This window comes from Phyllobates terribilis, unplaced genomic scaffold (assembly GCF_046119375.1).
Source record: "Phyllobates terribilis strain yellow unplaced genomic scaffold, ASM4611937v1 Scaffold_7__3_contigs__length_470593459, whole genome shotgun sequence".
In the NCBI taxonomy this organism is placed as follows: domain Eukaryota; kingdom Metazoa; phylum Chordata; class Amphibia; order Anura; family Dendrobatidae; genus Phyllobates; species Phyllobates terribilis.
This window is the reverse complement of record NW_027362767.1, coordinates 185,895,761-185,914,307: the sequence shown is the minus strand read 5'-3', so window position 1 is coordinate 185,914,307 and position 18,547 is coordinate 185,895,761.

Below are 18,547 nucleotides of genomic sequence, written 5' to 3'. Positions count from 1 at the left end.
TCACCTGTATTATTATTAATCTGTCTAATTGGTTGCGCAGTACAGAGAGCTGCAGAGTTGAGGCAGTCTCTGTGTGATTCTTTTATTATTGCTTTGGTTATCTTGGATTGGTAGTACATTGTTTAAGGCTGTGTTTGTTTATGTAAGTGGCTTTGGGTGCATCAGTGAACACTACTGTTCTCATAAGTGTGTACTTATTCCTAGGTGCAATAGGCAGGCGGTGAGGTTTGTGTGAATTTTTGTATACATGTTATGAGAACATCTGAATGACATCAGTAACTGAGTATAAGGGACAAACAAATAAGTCCCAGATTGAGATAAGAAGTTCCGTTAGGCGTGATCCCCTGTAACGTCTCGAGGGATATTCAACTCACTTTGAGTTGAAACAGGCGAAGTGATTGTGTCAAACAGGCGAAGTGTGAAAAAAAAATCGCCATGAAGAAGATCCCTGAATGAGTACGCATGAAAGAATGGTTATGTGTCACTTTTGTGATGTTATTCTGAGTATAATATGTTAGGCTGAGTCCTACAGGAGTGTCATGTGGAATTCTTGGAGTTTCTGTGTTATGGTGAACAAATAAACCTATCTCATAAATGGAATGACATTTGGAATGGTTCCTGTATATTATGTATGATCAATCTGTTCAATTTATCCTAGAGAGTCATTGAGCTGAGAGAGTCATTGGATTTATTAGCCTAACTATGAGAATGAAGGTTTTGAAGACTATATATGAATTATTCCTTTTTAACAAAAGTAATAAGCTTGTTAAGAAACGGTCATATTTGCTGCATTCCTCAAATACTAGTCTTGTCTCATCTCCGTGTGTGCTGTGTACTGACGAGAGGGGCTACTCTGTACTCTGCTCCTGTGTATGAGAGATCCGGGGTGACTCTGCTCCAGATGTGTAGCGGTGTGCGGGCCGGTCAGTCTCTGAGAAATGTTTGTGTGTGTTTTTAAAGAGGCAGTACTGTACCGCCCGCTGAGAGAAAGATTGCAAGTTGAATGCTGAAAGTAAATACTGTGCCTATTTTAGGAAGATTTAAAAGTGATTATTTGGTCATCAGTGTGTGATTGTACCTGCTTCCATTTGTGTGCTGTGTGGCTGCTGTACAGCTGGTTAAGAATCAACAGAGGCAGGTAGCCAGCTGCACAGCTGATCTAGTAGGGGAGAGGCTGGGCCTTCCTACTTTAGTAAGTGGGTAAGAGGCCGCTTGAGCCTTCCCACTGTCCATGGAGCTGGTCTGGTAGGTGAGAGGCCTATCACATCTGAGCCTTCCTATTACAGTCAGCTGGTCTAACAGGTCAGAGAGCTATGAGAGCCTTCCCTCTACACCTTGCCAACTCAATCTGACTTACTATAGTGTGGCCCGTAGATAAGGTTCAGGCACACAGAGAGGGCATTTGCAGAAAGTTAGCTGTGTGTAGAATAAGTTGAAGCCATGGGCCACTTGTTCTGGGTGCAGTCAGGGCCCCTAATGAGATCCAAAACAGCTGTACAGATAGAAAAAGAGTGTGGGACCAACACTGAAAAAGGCAGACATGCCAGACTGTGTATGTTTGGATATGCAAAAGAGGCACAGTTTCAAGGACAGGAATAAATGGCGTCAATTGGCTGAGGAAACACATCAGTATGGCTGTAAAGAGACTACAGTAGGGTGTAAGGTGTATTCTGAAGGTTTTGATGGACAAAAATCTAAGACTATGATTGTTACAGCTCCACTGTTGTGTGAGCAGAGCTCCAGACAAGATGGATGGACTTGTAAATATTGTGGTCAGCAAAACCCAGACTGGAGGGATACTTATGTGACATGTGCTACCACCCGACCTAAGCGAGGTACACTGAATCCTGTTCAAACAAAATCAAATGTAGTGACAGAAGACGCTGACAGTGACCCTGAGAGGGAGGAAGGTGTAGACCCCCATGTCACCTCCACCACCAGACAACAATCCATATCAGGACCGAGAAGGGTGACTAGAGTAAGACAGACAGGAGTATTATCCCCGAACACCTCTGACCAGTTAGCTATGCTGAAAAGATAGGAGAGGGGCGCAAATAGTGCCGTTACCCAGTACAATTAAAATAAATTTATAGCAATGACTCTCACCTTATTAGGTTGTGAGGATGCACAACTCATATGTACGCCAAAAAGGATTCAGTGTCCGAAGATTAGATTAAATCCATTTATTATAAGCTAGATCAAACGCGTTTCACGGATGTCCCGTCCGCTTCATCAGTGAATAGCTATAGCTAATCAGTGAGCTATGCTGAAATAATTGCCTGACCCTAAGAATCAAACTTTCCCATTTTTCAGACAAATATAGAGAATACAATGGACGAATAAATGCACTTGGACAGACCTAGAGTTTGGTGACTGGAAAAGCAGGTGACGTACTAGGAAACATAATTATGACTTATACAGACGTGACAAAGGATCAAACATGGAGCATGAGTGATGAATCTGTACGGTCTGGGGAGATGTACTGTGAAACTCTGAGAGAATGTTACAGTGTAACCCAATCACTGCAGTCTGTAATCCTGACTGACGTGACACCGCAAAAAGGAGAAAGTATAGAGACATACTTTGGGCGGTTACACCTGAAGTGGGCAGACATGGGGTACAGTGCTAGGAATACTCTTGATTTAAAATACTGATAAGTGCATTCATTGACAATATGAACAAAGGCTTACGTAAGACAGCCAGACCCGACTGGAGAAATATGGAGCCAAAATATCTCTTACAAGTTGCTAGAGGAGTTGAACAGGCAAGGACCAAGCGACCAGTCATGTATGCTAAGGCTGGGTGCCCACGTAGCGTTTTTCAAGTGTTTATGCTGCGGAATTTCCGCAGCGTAAACGCTTGTGAAACGCAAGGTAATCCGCCCCCCATGGTCCCCAAGGGGATTCCGCATGTTCTATGCACATGCTGCGGATTTTTCCGCAGCGTTTATGCTGCGTACAAAAATCCGCAGCATGTCATTTAATTTTGCGGAAGCGCAGCGGAACTCCCGCCATTGACTTGCATTGAGACGCATAGAAACCGCGACTACATTTGTACAAGCGGCTTCTATGCGTCTCTATGTGCGGATGGTACCCAGTTCTGGAGGAGAGGAGACTCTCATCCAGACCTGGGTACCATTCTACCTGTAAAAAAAGAATAAAATAACAAAGTTTATACTCACCTTTCCAAAGGCTTCTCTGAATGCCGGCATCGCTTGAGGACCTGCGGTGACGTCACAGTCATGTGACCGCAGGCCCTTCACCGCTCTGTCTCGCCTTATGCCGGCAGCCAGGAACCAGCGCTGCAGCCACGCCGGGGCCTCGGGGGTGAGTATAGCTTTATTTGTTTTAATTTTTACGGTTCACACTGTATAAATCCATGCGGGTTGCATGGATTTATACAGTGTGACCTAGTTGTCAAGCACTTTCCAAGTGATGCTATCGCCTGGAAAGCGCTTGTCAATCTGCATGCGGAAACGCATGTGGATCCGCATGTATTCTGCAGGAAAAACGCATGTACAATCTGCATGCATTTTTTCTGCCAGGGAGATGCAGAAATGCTGCAGAAATTTTCTGCTTCATTTCTGCATCGTGGGCACATAGCCTAAAGCACAAGGGAAACAGTAGAGACACAGCAGGGGACCAAAAGACCTGACAAGAGTGCAGTGCTGGAATTGTGGGGAAGACGGACATTACGCCAACCATTGTAAAAAAAAAAAAAAAAGACTTGGAACCATTGTAAAAACTCTAGGAAGGAGACAGAGCATACTGAGTAACCTTCCACCTCCTCTGCCTTCTGCCTTCCTGTTTAAAAATCAGTGGATCTAACCAAGAAGTATAAAAGAATATGTTCTGGCAGGGGGCACTGGTATAAAAATCCTCCACCTGTAACACCCCCTTGTATCCCATTTAAAAAAAAAAAAAGGAGGTTTCCATGACACTTACAGAATGGTACATCATTTGAGATCAGTTAATGATGTACAGAAAGTGTGACCTTGATTGTTTCTAACACACACACACACATTACTGGCACAGATCCCAGTGACCTCTAAATGTTTCACAGTAATTGACTTGACAGATGCATTTTTTTCTCTGTGCTGGTTACCGCACGGACTACTGGACAAACCTGATGTTGACAATTTTTCTCTGTGCTCCTTTACCCTGATGGTCAGTACCTTTTCGCCTTCACACATGAAGGGAAACAGTACTGCAGGACAGTCCTTCCACAAGGAGGAATGAATTCCCCTACCATTTATTCAACAGCAATGGCAGGGATCCTGGAGCAGTGGCAACCGCCTCATCCACTGATCGTGCTATTATCGTACTTGGATGACCCTTTGCTCTGTTGCTCAGACCAGACGTTCTGCAAGGAAACCACAGTTTCCTTGCTATGCTTCTTAGCAGAAAAAGGTTGCAAAGTCTCACATGACAAATTACAATTCTGCAAAGAAAAGGTGACATTTTTAGGCCACAGTATTGCGGAAGGTACAAAGCACCTGACTAAGAGAAAAGAGGTACTTCAAAATCTCTCTTTAACCGGGTTGCACAGACAGTTGCGTACCTTTTTAGGCTTGGTGTCCTATTGTAGACCTTGGATAAGGTCTGCTTCCCAACTGATGCAACCACTCTATGACTGTTTATCATCAGACCCCTTTAATCTCATTCAGGAAGTTATTGATTCATTTCATTTTCTCAAACTGCTCATTGTGTCAGCCCCTCCCTTAGGCATCCCAAATTATGATCAGCCATTTTCTTGTTTTGCACTGAACAAGGAGGTCATGCGACAACAGTGCTGATACAACAGCATGGTGACAGATAAAGACCAATAGCTTACTACTCAGCACAATTAGACCGAGTGATCAGAGTGTGTGTCCATGCTGCACATGACATCCATTACAGGTTCAGCCAAAACACCTATCTATGGACAGACTGCTCAGACTTGAACGTGCTCTTCTAATTCCTGAGAAAGTCACCCTCAAAAGATGTACTGTTCTGAATCCAGCTACCGTTCTCCCTGTGGATTCCGAAAAGGGGGAATTAGTGAGCGTATTAGCAAGTAAGGAAGAGTACGTGACCTGAAACACGAACATGACTGCATAGAACTAATGAGTTGAGTCAGTGGTTTTTCACATGTTCATGTTAAACCTCTTCCTAATGCAGATTTTTAGTTTTTTTGTCGATGGCTCCAGAAACCACAAGGATGGGCAACAGAAGGGCGGACGAGGCTGCTAAAGTAGCAGCAAGATGACCTAGAGAGCAGAGGACAGTAGCGGGGAGTCAGCGAATTCCAGCCACGGCCAGTCTGGACGTACTGAAATCTCTCCAGCATCAGGCTACCCCCTCAGAGAAGGAACACTGGGGAAAAATGGGAGCTGTGCTAAACTCGAATGGAGTATGGGAGACTAGGGATAGATTGTGCTTACCAAGGACCCTCTACCTTGTGACGGCGCAAGCAACACATAGCCCCACTCACGTCTCAAAAGGTCATGTGTACCATGGTAAATGCCTTCTGGATCGCTTCTGGTTTCAGTTACGCAGCCACAAAACACGTGCAGTCCTGCCCCTTCTGCGCACAGCACAGCCCAGGTAAAACAGTAAAGGTTCCTAAGAAAGCGACACCAAGGCCTTGCTACCTGGGTCAGAGACTGCAGATTGACTACATACAACTACCCAAGGTAGGAGTGTATGAATATGTCCTGGTTTGTGTAGATCTCTTCTTAGGTTGGCCAGGAGCTTATCCAGTAAAATCTGTGAATGCTAAAATGACTGCAGACAAACTGATGAAAGAACTGATCGACAGGGGTACACACATCACTGAATAAATAAGGAAGGAGGTTGTGCAGGCTCTAGGAATAAAACAAGCATTTCACACCCCATATAGGCCACAAAGCAGTAGGACAGCGGAGAGGTTCAATGGAACACTTAAACTAAAGCTATGGCAGACACAGGAAAGAACTGGGTAGAGTTCTTGCCTCTTGCACTTTTTCCAGTCAGACACACTTCAAATAGAAAGACAAGTTTGTCTCCTTTTGAAGTCCTGTTTGGAAGTGCCCCAAACACAGGGTTTGTACTTCCTGCAGGTACTGCAAATGCAACACGGGAATCTGACAGCCTATGTCCAAGCCTTACAGAAAAAGAAACTTGATGTGGTGCATAAACTTGTGTTTTCATCCATTCCATATCCTAATACAAGTGCAGACGTGGTTTACTTGAATCCAGGTGATTGGATCATCATATCCAGACACGTGAGAAGGAGCCTAGATCCACAATTTGATGGCCCATTCCAAGTCCTGCTAACCATATCCACCTCAGTGAAGCTTGAGGAAAGGCCCACCACAGAATGACTGTCCTCATTATCACCCTGCTGGGAGTAGAAGGATTATTGCACCCTACAGAGACTTTGGATAAACCCTTAAAAATGGACTGGGACAACAACATTATTCGACATCCTGCTTTTCTTATGAAAGACATAAAAGGAAACAATCCCAAAGACTGTTGACTGTTTTATTAGCACACACAGCCCAATATCTGCAAGGACTATACTGTACTTAGCCTTACATCTGGAACCACGGGAGGTATTAACACCACACTGCATACACTATGAGAACTGGACTCCATTTAAATTTTGGAGAAAGGGATGTGTTCCGTGACATACAGTTAGGTCCATATATATTTGGACAGAGACAACCTTTTTCTAATTTTGGTTCTAGACATTACCACAATGAATTTTAAACAAAACAATTCAGATGCAGTTGAAGTTCAGACTTTCAGCTTTCATTTGAGGGTATCCACATTAAAATTGGATGAAGGGTTTAGGAGTTTCAGCTCCTTAACATGTGCCACCCTGTTTTTAAAGGGACTAAAAGTAATTGGACACTTGACTCTAAGGCTATTTCATGGACAGGTGTGGGCAATCCCTTCGTTATGTCATTCTCAATTAACCAGATAAAAGTCCTGGAGTTGATTTGAGGTGTAGTGCTTGCATTTGGAAGGTTTTGCTGTGAAGTAAACATGCGGTCAAAGGAGCTCTCCATGCAGGTGAATCAAGCCATCCTTAAGCTGCAAAAACATAAAAAAAACATCCGAGAAATTGCTACAATATTAGGAGTGGCAAAATCTACAGTTTGGTACATCCTGAGAAAGAAAGAAAGCACTGGTGAACTCATCAATGCAAAAAGACCTGGGAGCCCACGGAAGACAACAGTGGTGGATGATCGCAGAATAATCTCCATGGTGAAGAGAAACCCCTTCACAACAGCCAACCAAATGAGCAACACTCTCCAGGAGGTAGGCGTATCAATATCCAAATCTACCATAAAGAGAAGACTGCATGAAAGTAACTACAGAGGGTTCACTGCACGGTGCAAGCCACTCATAAGCATCAAGAAGAAAAAGGCTAGACTGGACTTTGCTAAAAAAACATCTAAAAAAGCCAGCACAGTTCTGGAAGAACATTCTTTGGACAGATGAAACCAAGATCAACCTCTACCAGAATGATGGAAAGAGAAAAGTATGGCGAAGGCGTGGTACAGCTCATGATCCAAAGCATACCAGATCATCTGTAAAGCACGGTGGAGGCAGTGTGATGGCTTGGGCATGCATGGCTGCCAGTGGCACTGGGTCACTGGTGTTTATTGATGATGTGACACAGGACAAAAGCAGCCGAATGAATTCTGATGTATTCAGAGCCATACTGTGTGCTCAGATTCCGCCAAATGCAGCCAAACTGATTGGTCATCGTTTCCTACTACAGATGGACAATGACCCAAAACATAAAGCCAAAGCAACCCAGGAGTTTATTAAAGCAACGAAGTGGAATATTCTTGAATGGCCAAGTCAGTCACCTGATCTCAACCCAATTGAGCATGCATTTCACTTGTAAGGCTGTGTGCCCACGTAGCATTTTTCAAGCGTTTTTGATGCGGAATTTCCGCAGCGTAAACGCTTGAAAAACGCTTGGTAACACGCACCCCATGGTCCCCAATGGGATTCCGCAAGTTCTATGCACATGCTGCGGATTTTTCCGCAGCGTTTATGCTGCGTTCAAAAATCCGCAGCATGTCATTTAATTTTGCGTTTCCGCAAGCAGAATTGCCTTTGTTCAATGCATAAAAAACGCAAGGCAATTCCGCATGTGGAAAACGCGTGATAAACGCGCAAAAAACGCGCGATAAACGCGTGCGGAATTCCGCATGCGTTTTTCCGGGAGAGGACTTGCATTTATGCAGCAGAAATTTTCTGCTTCATAAATGCAACGTGGGCACATAGCCTTAAAGACTAAACTTCAGACAGAAAGGCCCACAAACAAACAGCAACTGAAAACCAGTTAAGGCCTGGCAGAGCATAAAAAAGGAGGAAACACAGCATCTGGTGATGTCCATGAGTTCAAGACTTCAGGCAGTCATTGCCAACAAAGGGTTTTCAACCAAGTACTAGAAGAGAACATTTTATTTACAATTATTTAATCTGTCCAATTACTTTTAGTCCCTTTAAAAACAGGGTGGCACATGTTAAGGAGCTGAAACTCCTAAACCTTTCATCAAATTTTTATGTGGATACCCTCAAATGAAAGCTGAAAGTCTGAACTTCAACTGCATCTGAATTGTTTTGTTTAAAATATATTGTGGTAATGTCTAGAACCAAAATTCGAAAAATGTTGTCTCTGTCCAAATATATATGGACCTAACTGTATCTGCTTCATGGACTAGTCGGATGAGTCACTAATCCCTGGTTTTAGTTAAATATATACGCACGATCTAACCCAGGGTAATGAGACAGTATACCAAAATGGTGTTAAAGGCTATAAAACATCATTTATTGGTAAAATGGCAAGGAAGGAAAGAGGTAAATGTACATTTGGTATAGACGGAAAACAAATGACTGATACTTGGTATGCCGACAAAGCCAAATTGGGGCCTTTGAATTTATACCAATGTATATTGACCCCTTCCATGTTTGTGTTCTTTAAGAAGGAGCATTCTTGGTTTGTGGCAGATGTTGGACCTACTGCATCTTGTTCACAAGTGGTTGCAACCAGAGACTTCCACTCTGGCCCAAATGGTCGAGCAGGTGGTGATTGATAGATTCATGCACTCCCTTCCCAAGTCGGTGCAGACCCATGGGTTACCCAGGGCGATCCCCAGAACTCAGATGACTTCATCGGCCTGATAGAGAGGTATCAGGTGGTTGATAAATGCCTTGGAAACCAGATATAGTCTCTGTACTGGGATACCCAAAATGGGACGGGTTCATTATGGAAGGGGTTTAAAGCCACAACTGGAGGGCGTCCCACTTCCACTGAAGGTGCTGCAAGGACTGTTGTTAAGGATATAGTCTGTTGGCGGTGTCACAACCCTGGACATGTAGCCGCCCGGTGTCACATGTCCCCTGAGCCCATGGACTGCAGCCTCGGCCGATGGTGTTCCTATTATGCTTATCCAGTCTGCACTGTGGACTGTCGACCCAGCGAGGGGCCGCAGGCGTGTGCCGTGTCCATTAATGGGGTAAAGGTGCTTGGACTGTTAGACTCTGGGAGTCTGGTGACCTTAATCAGAGCTATCCTTCCCCACCAGTTGGTCCCTTCCAAAACTTTGGACATTCGGTGCATACATGGGGACACCAAGGACTACCCTGTGTCCACAATAACAGTGGGAACAGACTGTGGTGCCTAGTCCCATGAGGTCGGGTTGGTTAAGGACCTAATACATCCCATACGTCATACTGGACCATGATTTTTCTTTGTTTAGGGACTTGTGGGGAAAGGAAACCGGACTAAGTAGCGTGGGCAAAAGCCAGGGCCCTGGAGAAGAACCTCTGACGAAGTCCCAAGTGGATGAGTTCCCACTGTGCGTCCTTGCCAGCAATGAGGCCGACCTCCCTGAGTTAGATGTTCCCGCAGAGAACTTTGGGACTGCTTAAGTTCGGGACCTGACCTTAAAGGGGGCATTTGACCAGGTAACTGTATTTAACGGGGTTGCCCAACAGCCGGGGGCCGACACCAGGTTCCCCTACTTTGCAGTTCTGGGGGAGTTGTTATATCGCGTGGCCAGGCTAAGAGGCGGTGAGATAGTGGAACAGCTGCTAGTCCGGGGCCATACAGATGGAGGGTACTAGATATGGCCCATTGACATGTTCTGGGGGGACACCTAGGGGTCGAGAAAACTCAGGAGAGGATCTTTAGAAGGTTTTATTGGCCAGGGTGTTACCGAGAAATTCTGAATTATTGTAGGTCCTGCTCCACCTGCCAAATAACCGCTCCCTCTTCCCACTTCCATAGTTCATTAGTTCCACTACCGGTGATAGAGGTCCCCTTTGAGAGGATTGCTATGGACCTAGTAGGGCCCTTAGTCAAATCAACCCGAGGCCACCAATACATTCTGGTAATCCTGGACTATGCGACCCAGTATCCTGAAGTGGTACCGCTAAGGAACTTGTCAAGCAAATGTATAGCCAGGTAACTTGTCCATATATTCACCAGGACCCGTCTGCCAAAGGAAATCCTAATGGATCAAGGGATCCAGTTCATGAACAAGGTAATGAGGGAGCTGTGCAAGGGTCCTCCAGATTACCCAGCTGCGAACCTCTGTTTACCATACACCGACAGACAGCCTAGTAGAGCATTTCAGTAAGACCCTGAAAGCGATGCTGAAGAAAGTTGTAGAGAAGGATAGATGCGACTGGGACTACCTGCCGCCATTCCTGCTCTTCTTGGTAATGGAAGTTCCACAAGCCTCTACTGGCTTCTCTCCGTTTGTGCTTCTGTATAGGCGACATCCGCGAGGGCTCCTGGATATTGCAAACGAAACCTGGGAAGCCAAGGTTACGCCATGCCGGATCATCACTGAACATGTCGCCCAGATGCAGGAAAGAATAGCGAAAGTGATGCCGATCATGAAGGCGCATCTCTAGGCGCAGGAAGCCCAGGCAAGGGTCTATAACTGATCGGCGAGGCTGAGGCAGTTCCAGCCCAGGGACCGTGTTTTAGTGCTAATCCCCACAGTCGAGAGCAAGTTCCTGGCCAAATGGCAAGGTATGTATGAGGTGATGGAGAAAGTCAGTAAAGTCAATTATAAAGTCCACCAGCCTGGCTGAAGAAAGCCACACCAAATGTACCATGTGAACTTTCTCAAGCCGTGGCGGGACCCAGGAACCTGTGGAAACTCCTTGTCTGGGAGCAGCTCCCAAAGGCCTGGTAGAAGAAGTCACTATAGCAGAGACTCTATTGCTGGCCCAGAAGCAACAGTGTCAAGAATTGCTATAGCAGAATCGTGACCTGTTCTCGAAGTTGTCGGGGCATACTCAGGTGGTTGAGCTTGATGTGCTTACAGAGCCACATGTAAAAGTAAATCTGAAACCGTACCTGATTCCTGAAGCACTCCGGGAGGTGATCTCGACCGAGGTAAAGAGTATGTTAGATCTCAGTGTGATAGAGGAGTCAAAGAGTGGGTGGTCAAGCCCAATTGTCCTCATGCCAAAACTCAACGGAGAGTGGAGGTTTTGCAACAACTACCACCAGCTGAACAAGGTGTCCAAGTGTGACGCATACCCCATGCCCTGCGTCAACGAGCTCATAGAGAGGCTGGGACCAGCAAGGTATATCACCACCCTAGACCTGATGAAGGGCTATTGGCAGATCGCCATATCCCAGACGGCCAAGGAGAAGACACAGCTTTCTCGACACCTGATGCATGCTTTCAATACACTCGGATGCCGTTCGGGCTACAAAGGGCCCCAGCCACCTTCCAGAGGGTCCCAGCCCCACATAAGAAGTATGCCGCAGCCTACGTTGACAACATTATAGTCTTTAACCCAGATTGGGCTAGTCATCTACCTAAACTACAGGCCATTCTGGAGGCTCTGAGGAAGGCGGGATTTACTATAAATCCAAGAAAATGTGCCGTTGGAAAAGAGGAGGCCAAGTACTTGGGCTATGTCGTTGGGAGAGACAAAATAAAGCCGCAAGTCAAGAAAGTGAAGTCAATGCAGACCTGGTCGCAACCTCTCTCCATGAAGCAGGTGAGAGCATTCCTGGGAATGGTAGGATATTACCGATGGTTTATCTCAAATTTTGCCATGATGGCCGTGCCACTGATGGATTTCCTGAAAGGCACCAGATCAACCATGGTGAAATGGATGGAGAAAACAGAGACCGTGTTTCAACGCTTGAAGAAAGCACTGTGTAAGCAGCTTGTCCTGGTCACAAAAGACTTTAAGAAAGGAATTTGTGGTCAAGACGGATGCTGCAGAGGTTGGTCTAGGAGCCATACTCTCTCAAGAGATAAATGGGGAAGAGCATCCCATTCTCTATCTGAGCCGGAAGCTTTCATCCTGCGAGAAGAACTACGCAATAGTAGAGAGAGAGTGTTTAGCCATAAAGTGGGCCTTAGATACACAAACATATTACATACTAGGCCATAAGTTTAAAGTAGTGTCAGACCATGCCCCTTTGAGATGGTTGAGGGAGAAGAGAGGTAAAAATGCCAGGGTAAATAGATGGTTCCTAGGTCTCCAAGATTTTAACTTTCACGTGGAACAAAGGCCCGGGAACTTAAACGAGAACGCGGATGACCTCTTTAGAATTCGTTGCCTGGTATCGAAAGGTGCCCAAACCTCCGGTTTTGGGCAGAGGGGAGGAATATGTGACAGAGTCACAGATGTGATAAACAAGAGGAGGTATGTGTCACCCAGGTTGCTCTCAAATGTGAAATGAAACCTGCTAAATTTCTGCCAGCATGTTATATGCTGGGGGTTAACTCTCTTAAAGGGTGTGGTTTTATGGGAATTGCAAAGAGGGTGGGAGGCCATTCTCCTACCTCCCCTCAGGGTGTGGCTGAGCAGGGTTAAATGCTTAGGTTTTTTTTCTCTGTAATGTGTGGTGTGGAGAGTGAAGTCTCCAGGCTATGTTGGGCTGAAGCCGGAGAGCAACACCGAAGGACTGATGTTGCTAAGACTGTGCTACCTCGAGCGGGTTAAGCCTCGCTAGCTAAAGGACTCTGTTAAACTTTATTTTTTCTTTCTCTGTTAACCCCGAGAGGGCCTGTTTATTTTTATGGGACGCTGCTGGAGTTTATGCCACATAATAAAGCCGCAGAAAGTTTACCCGAACACCCGAACCGTGTGTCCTGGGTCTGCCTCTGTAAGATATATATATATATATATATATATATATATATATATATATATATATATATATATATATATATATATATATATATATATATATATATATAGACACACACAGTACAGACCAAAAGTTTGGACACACCTTCTCATTTAAAGATTTTTCTGTATTTTCATGACTATGAAAATTGTACATTCACACTGAAGGCATCAAAACTATGAATTATCACATGTGGAATTATATACTTAACAAAAAGTGTGAAACAACTGAAAATATGTCTTATGTTCTAGGTTCTTCAAAGTAGCCACCTTTTGCTTTGATGACTGCTTTGCACACTCTTGGCATTCTCTTGATGAGCTTCAAGAGGTAGTCACCGGAAATTATTCCTTAAATCACCCATCTCGCCCATAGCTTTATCCACCAGAGCTGTTCGGCACTTTTTATTATAATGTTATTATTGTTCTTCAAAGACTGTGGTCTATTTGTTGCAGTGTGGATGTGGTTTGCAATATGTGGGCCGAACCATACAAAGAATGCAGACCCGCCTCAATAAACATCGCTCTATTATTAAGAATGGGTATGTGCAGCATAGTGTTTCCAAGCACTTTCTGACTGCCCACCAGAGAGATCCCAGTAGCTTGAAACTCACGATTTACAGATCTTTGGCTGTAATGATGGTTTGGGGAATCCTATGAGGATGGACAATGTGTCCATGCTCCCCATAGGGTCAGTAATACCGGAGTCACAGGGCACTATTGCTGCATGTCATGTCAGTGATAAAGGTAAAATCACTGCCTCTGATATCAATAATTCCATGGTTATGCTTAACAACACACTTGAAGTTATACATAACACAATGGAACCCATCATTATGTCATGTACGAGTAGTTCCATTACCTCCCTCCCCAACATGATACCTTTGATAAATCAGGGTGCTGGGTTGGCATCAGGTCACGAACGTTCATTTAATAATATGTGCACTGTAGATGCTTCCTCATGTCTCACAATTCATCTGACCTCGCAAGATTTTAATAGGCTAATAGGACCAGACATGAGTCAGGAATTATTTGAATCAGGAGATAGTAATATTAATTTGGTCGAACCCATTGTGGATACCACATGCACCATGGACTCGCCAGCATTAGAGGTAAAAAATTCTGCCTTGTTTCTAACTGTGTCCATGTTAGATATGGCTAACATAGCAATGAGATCCACACCATTGCTTGGCCCTTTTAAGCCACCAATAACAATGAAAGATTCAAAAATTACTCATTTTTTTCAAGTGGCACCAGGGCGCCACCCAAAAAGAAAAAGAGGACACGTGGATGTAGAGGAGGTAGAGGGATCTCCAGTAATAGCCATTACGTCGGAATCCCTAATCACCAAGAAAACAAAGGTATAGGTGAGGTAGCATCCAGCTCACAAATTTTGGAGACTAGTGATTTAAGATCCTGTGGTATATTTAATCTTTCAAGTCACAAGCTTACAGAAGGTGAAACTTCCTTATTGGCTAAAGGATTATCATTTTGTCCAGATGCTGAATTAAATAGTTTTGATCTTTTCTTAGATCTGAACGAATTCTTCCGTAAATTGACTATTAAGCGACATTTTTTGATAGAGGAACGTGGCAAGAAATTGCCAGCTCCCAATGCTTCCACAGGTTTTTCCAATTCACCTGATGAGGTAACCATCCCTACTGATCAATATAAGCATATGGCGGTCAGGGGAGGCTCTAATAAGTTTTACCCGATGCACCACAAGGGTGCACATATAGAATCTTTCCAACAATTGGTCCTCAGAGATCTACGCTCGGTTGAGCGGCGTAGGAAACCAGACAATTTGATGAAAAGTGAAAGGGAAGCAATGCAGTCTTTGAAGAACAATAATAACATTATAATAAAAAGTGCTGATAAAGGAGGAGGAGTCGTGATTATGGACAGATCCTGGTACTTGTGTGAGGGTCTTAGGATACTTTGTTAATTATAATTATTTGATTAAGGAAGGTTATGAAAAGGGCATTTTGAATAAGAATGAAAAGAGGTTTTTAGATATCTCAAGTTACCGGACTCCCATTTTTTATTTTTTACCTAAATTACACAAGGATCCCTGTAACCCGCCTGGGCGCCCCATCATATCCGGGATAAATTCCATTACGTCCAATCTATCACACTTCATCGACTTGTTTCTTCAGAAATATGTATGTGAATTGGGGTTCTATCTTAAAGACTCCTCAACTTTGATTGCCACAGTTAGAAGTTTGCCGTCTGTGAGAAACTGTATTCTTATTACAGCAGACGTTGCAGCTCTTTACAGTAATATCTCCCATGAACTAAGTATAGAAGCGGTGCGTCATTACTTAATGGAAGATGGTAGTATCCCCCTTTTTCAAAAAGAGTTTATTTTGAAATCAATAGAATTCATATTAAATAATAATGTGTTCTCATTCGAAGATAATTTTTACAAGCAAATAAAGGGCTGTGCAATGGGGACGAGGGTAGCTCCCAGCTACGCAAATATCTTCATGGGACGCTTTGAATCTTCGTTCATCACGTCTTCTTCTCTACCCCAAGGCCATATACGATTATATCGTCGTTACATCGATGATCTGTTCTTTATCTGGGAAGGGACGGAAAAAGCAGCCCAGGATTTCTTTGAAATTTTGGATAATAACCCATGGGGTCTTAAGTTCACTGTATCCATGTCAAGTGACTCCATACAGTTTCTTGACTTAGTTTGGAAATTGGATGATTTGGGGAAAGTTTTCACATCCACCCATTTCAAAACCGTGGATGTGAATAGCCACCTCAGATTTGACAGTGGCCATCTTCCAAGATGGATTAAGAACATTCCGTATGGCCAGTATTGGTGTATACGGAAAAATTGTACGCAGGATGAAGATTTTGAAAAGGAGGCTGATGTTCTTGAAAAAAGATTCTTGAGGAAGGGGTATCCTAAGAAATTGATTAGGGATGAACATAAAAGAATTAAGCCGCTCAGTCAGGAATCATGTCTGGCTCGAAATTCTGGCCCTAACTGTGAGCATGTGAATACAGGATATAAAGATTGGAGTTTAGTAACTACTTTCAATAAATCTAGAGTGTACATACAGGAACTATTAAGTCGTTATTGGTGCGTCCTGTTGGGGGATCCGCTTTTGTCCAAGCATTTGCCATGTAAACCCAGGATTGTTTATAGGAAGAATCGGAATTTACGGTCCTTTGTTTTGCCCAGTAACACGACATTGAAATTTACAGCTTCAGTACGGAGATATGGGAGGCAAAGGCAAGAAGAAGTAGGTTGTTTTGCTTGCAGATCTCCGGGCTGTTTATGCTGTAGTACCATTAATCATGGGGCAGTATCCTTCTGCTCGCAAACCACTGGTGAACAATTCCCCATCACCTGTAAAGTGGACTGTCATTCTGACTATGTGGTCTACCTGTTGCAGTGTGGATGTGGTTTGCAATATGTGGGCCGAACCATACAAAGAATGCAGGCCCACCTTAATAAACATCGCTCTAATATTAGGAATGGGTATGTGCAACATAGTGTTTCCAAGCACTTTCTGACTGCCCACCAGAGAGATCCCAGTAGCTTGAAACTCACGATTTTAGAACAGGTCCCTGATAATGTAACAAATCGGCTTAATTACCTTATGAAGAAAGAGAATTTTTGGATTTTTAACCCCTTAACAACATCTGACGTACTAATACGCGTCTGTGCCCTGGGACTTAAGAGCCAGACCCGTATTAGTATGTCATGGCGATCGCGCGCGCACACAGGCTGTGCGGGCGCGATCGCCGTCGGGTGTCAGCTGATTGTCACAGCTGACACCCGGTACTATGTGCAGGGAGTGGTCCTGCACCGCTCCCAGCACATTAACCCCCGCTATGCTGCGATCGAAGTCGATCGAAATCGATCGCGGCATTGCTGGGGCAAGGGGAGGTGATCGGCGATACTCACCTCCTCTTCCGGCTTCCAGCGCAGTCTGCAAAGGCTTCCCGGGTGTTGCCATGACAACCCGATGTCGTCATGACAACATCCGGGTCACCAGAGAGCAGGAAGATTGCTTGGACATGCGCAGTGCATCTCCAAGCAATCTTCACATTGTGCACCGCTGACAGCCTACATGGCATAGGGATGGTGCTGCATTCCAGTGCCATGCAGGCGATCAGAAAAAAAAAGTGAAAGTCCCAGTAATAAAGTAATAAAGTGTATAAACTGTGTGAAAGTGGAAAAAAAAAAAAAAAAATTTGCAAAAATATTAAAAAAAATAAAAAAAATAATCCACCAAAAATAAAAATATAATGTACCCATCAATAAATATTATTATAAAAAAAAACAAAACAAAACAATAAAAGTACACATATTTGGTATCGCCGCGTCCGGAACCACCTGACCTATAAAACTGTCCCACTAGTTAACCCCTTCAGTGAACACGGTAAAAAAAAAAAAAAAACGAAGCAAAAAACAATGCTTATCTAGATTCATAGTGAGCACTTGGAACCCCAGGTGCTTCACAAATTGATTCATAAAAATGAAAAAGTGTTGTTTTTTTTCACTTTTTCATTTTTACGAATCAATTTGTGAAGCACCTGGGGGTTCCAAGTGCTCACTATGCATCTAGAAAGGTGCCTTGGGGGGTCTAGTTTCCAAAATGGGGTCACTTGTGGGGGAGCTCCAAAGTTTGGGCACAGAGGGGCTCTCCAAACGCAATGTGGTGTCCGCTAACAATTTGAGCCGATTTTCCATTCAATTTGTTAGCGGATATCATGTTGCATTTGGAGAGTCCCTGTGTGCCCAAACATTGGAGCTCCCCCACAAGTGACCCCATTTTGGAAACTAGACCCCCAAGGCACCTATCTAGATGCATAGTGAGCACTTGGAACCCCAGGTGCTTCACAAATTGATTCATAAAAATGAAAAAAAAATTTTTTTTTCACTTTTTCATTTTTACGAATCAATTTGTGAAGCACCTGGGGGTTCCAAGTGCTCACTATGCATCTAGAAAATCGGCTCAAATTGTTAGCGGACACCACATTGCGTTTGGAGAGCCCCTCTGTGCCCAAACTTTGGAGCTCCCCCACAAGTGACCCCATTTTGGAAACTAGACCCCCCAAGGCACCTTTCTAGATGCATAGTGAGCACTTGGAACCCCAAGGTGCTTCACAAATTGATTCGTAAAAATGAAAAAGTGAAAGAAAAAAAACAATTTTTCATTTTTATGAATCAATTTGTGAAGCACCTGGGGTTCCAAGTGCTCACTATGCATCTAGATATGTGCCTTGGGGGGTCTAGTTTCCAAAATGGGGTCACTTGTGGGGGAGCTCCAAAGTTTGGGCACACATGGGCTCTCCAAACACAACATGGAGTCCGCTAATTATTCAAGCAAATTTTACAATCAAAAAGTCAAATGGCGCTCCTTCCCTTC